The sequence below is a fragment of the Vombatus ursinus genome, unplaced genomic scaffold, assembly GCF_900497805.2.
Source record: "Vombatus ursinus unplaced genomic scaffold, bare-nosed wombat genome assembly UNPS02014809.1, whole genome shotgun sequence".
In the NCBI taxonomy this organism is placed as follows: Eukaryota; Metazoa; Chordata; class Mammalia; order Diprotodontia; family Vombatidae; genus Vombatus; species Vombatus ursinus.
The window spans coordinates 12061456-12064347 of record NW_020954587.1 but is presented as its reverse complement, the minus strand read 5'-3'; the positions used below and the strand labels follow the sequence as shown (position 1 = coordinate 12064347).

General features: G+C 45.9%; 1 pseudogene; it reads right to left on the bottom strand.

Moving 5' to 3' along the window:
- Window positions 1–598: 598 nt before the first annotated feature.
- On the bottom strand, window positions 599–2345 carry LOC114052753 (annotated as a pseudogene).
- Between the last annotated feature and the right edge of the window lie 547 nt (window positions 2346–2892).

The window sequence follows — 2892 nt, the reverse complement described above, 5'->3', positions numbered from 1 at the left end:
ACCTAGTATAGAGCTATGAGTTGGGGAATTGAGGAAGGATGATGAGCCAGTGCTGAACTCTTTGGGTAAGCAGGGAGAATGACTTGGGGGCCAGTATACAAGAGCCCCATGATTTGCACTGGGGAGGGGGGGTGGAATGGATTTTGATTGAGCAGACTTCAAAGGTTGCTGAGTGATAGAAGTTGTGGTGGGATAGCAATTTCCTGATGCATCTTCATTCACCCTGGTATAGCTTTCTCCCCTCACCCCCAACTTCCTTTGGTCCCAGGTTCCCTAGAGGTTTCCTTAGTAAAGCTTCCTCTCTCCCCTGCTCCCCATGAAACCTGATAGGTTCCAGCTTTTCTGTATTTGGAGAAGTGGAGCCCAATATATAAAAAAAATTCCAGTGGGTGAAAAAAATCACACAGGCAAAAAGGACAAATTTGAGGAAGAAAGGGGTGCCTTACGCTTAGGGAGCAACAGTTCCTCTGATTGGTCCAGGAGACAAGGAGAGTTTCAGAGGTGTGCAGTAGGTTGTAGAGAAATTTGGCCCTACTGAGGAAGAAGGCCCTAAAGTGTACTATTAGGGAGTTCTGGGGGAATAGGGGCAGGGTTGGAGTCAGGGAAAGGGTCTTCTTTGGTAGCCATAGGGTGGAAGTCAAGGGGGACAGCTGCATGCATGAGGGAGCTGTATGCATGACATGTCCTCTCATACCTTGGGGAGGCATGGGACCTAGGTGACCCATGGGAGATCCAAAAGGGGGTCTTCAGGGTGGCATTCTCATAGGAGGGGGGCCAGCATGAGGCATTCTTGGTGGTGGTCATGAAGGAGGTTATTCCTGTTGGGTCTGAGGGCCTTGCATAAGGATGTCCCAAGCCATGGGGACCATGGTGGGCGAGCTGCATCTGAGACATACCAGGGATGGGAATGGATGGGGATGTGAGTGTCCATGTCCAAGACGTCCAGCCCCAGGGGTTCCTGCTGATGGAGGGCCATGGGCTCTAACCACAAGAGGCTAGGTGGGGGAGGTGTGGCTGGGGGGTATTCGTAGAGGAAGGGCACTGGAGGTGGGGATGAGCCTGACGGGGCATTCCTGGTGGAGGAAAGCCAAATCCCAAGGAAGACACAACAGGATTAGGGGCAGAGAGGGGAGGTGGTATGTCAGAAAATAGCTGATGTGGCCAATCTGCCTGAGACAACGGGTTCTGTGCTGCCAGAAGTTGCTTAGCTGCAGAACCATAGTGTTAGAGTCATTCTTGAAGGCATAAGATACTGCGATAGGTCGATTACACAGGTTTTGCCCATTGGTGGTTTCAATTGCTCCATCCGGGGCATCAAATGAGGCAAAATTAATAAAGGCATAGCCCTTGGAGTTGCTTGTGTCAGGGTCCCATATAATCTTGGGACTCTGCAAGATAACCCTAAAGGTTCTGAAGGTATCATAGAGCAGCTTCTCATCAATCTCAGGATCTAGCTTTCCTATGAAAATACTGGCCCCCAAATCTAGGTTCTTGTTGTGAGCTGATGCTTGGTTCACTTGTATTGGCTTCTCATACAGTTTGATCTCATGTTCTTAATCTTAGTGGCATAGTCAGCATCTTCTTCACTCAGGAACTCTACAAATTCATAGCCTTGGTGCTGACCTATGACTCTGTCCTTGGGCATGTAGGTGTTGATCCCATGCCCAGCCTGAAGAAAGAGCTCCGATAGCAGTGGCTCACTGACCTTCTCATCCAGGCCCCTCATGTACACAGTGACATACTGATCTGTTTGGAGATGAGGCCCGCAACCATACTGAATGTGCTCCCGCTATTTTGCTCCAGGTGATCTTCAGAATCTTCCTAAGACAATTGAAATGGAAACGATTCAGTTTTTTGGCATGATGCTGGTCTACTCTCCAGGTTTCCAAGGCTTAGAATGAGGTCAGCAACAATAGCTGTGAAGACCTTCAGTTTGGTAGGCAGCCTAATACCGCTTGTCTCCCACATTGGCTTATAGTAAGTGCTATATAAATGCTTGTTTCCTCTCCCCAACCCCTCCCCCCCCATTGTTAAAATCTTCTGAGAAACTGGTACTTAAACCTCCTAAGAACATAAAGCAGTTCGTGGTATTATTGCTCATTAGACATTCCACCTCAGGCGATGCACTCCTTGGACTCAGGAACTCTGGATCTCTCATATTTAGGAGCTTAACTCCAATCCTGGAATCTACTTCAAGCATTCTCAAAATGCCCACCTCAAGGCTCATGGTTGATCACCTATTCAAGAATGGAAATACAAAATGAAAAAGGTATCTGGGCACAAGACTCACTTAGTTGATTCCATGTGGGAGCAATGTTAGGATGAAGAATAAGAGTACACTCCATACTCCCCTTATGGAGAAGTCTAAAGATAGAAAACTATTTGCCTCCTAGAAGCTGAAGCAAGAAAGCCTGACTAGGATACTATCTTTCTTTTTAAAAGAAATCAAAACAATATATAGTCATGTGAAAAAAAAATGCTTTAAATCATTATTGATTAGGGAAATGCAAATCAAAGGAACCTTGAAAGAACATTTTACACCTCTCAGATTGGCTAAAATGACAGAAGGGGAAAACAACAAACATTAGAGGGATGTGGAAAAATTGGGACCACTACTTGATTGTTGGTGGATTGTGAACTATCCAGCCATTTTGGAGAGCAATCTGGGATTTTGCCCAAAGAGTTATTAAACTGCCTATATCTGTTGGTCCAGCAATATCACTACTAGGTCTGTTTCCCAAGATAATTAGGGAAAAAGGAAAAGAACCTATATGTTCTAAAATATTTATAGCAATTCTCTTTGTGGTGGCAAAGAGCTGGAAATTAGAAGGATATCTGTCAACTGGGGAATGGCCAAACAAGTTGTGGTATGTGATTGTGTTGGAATACTAT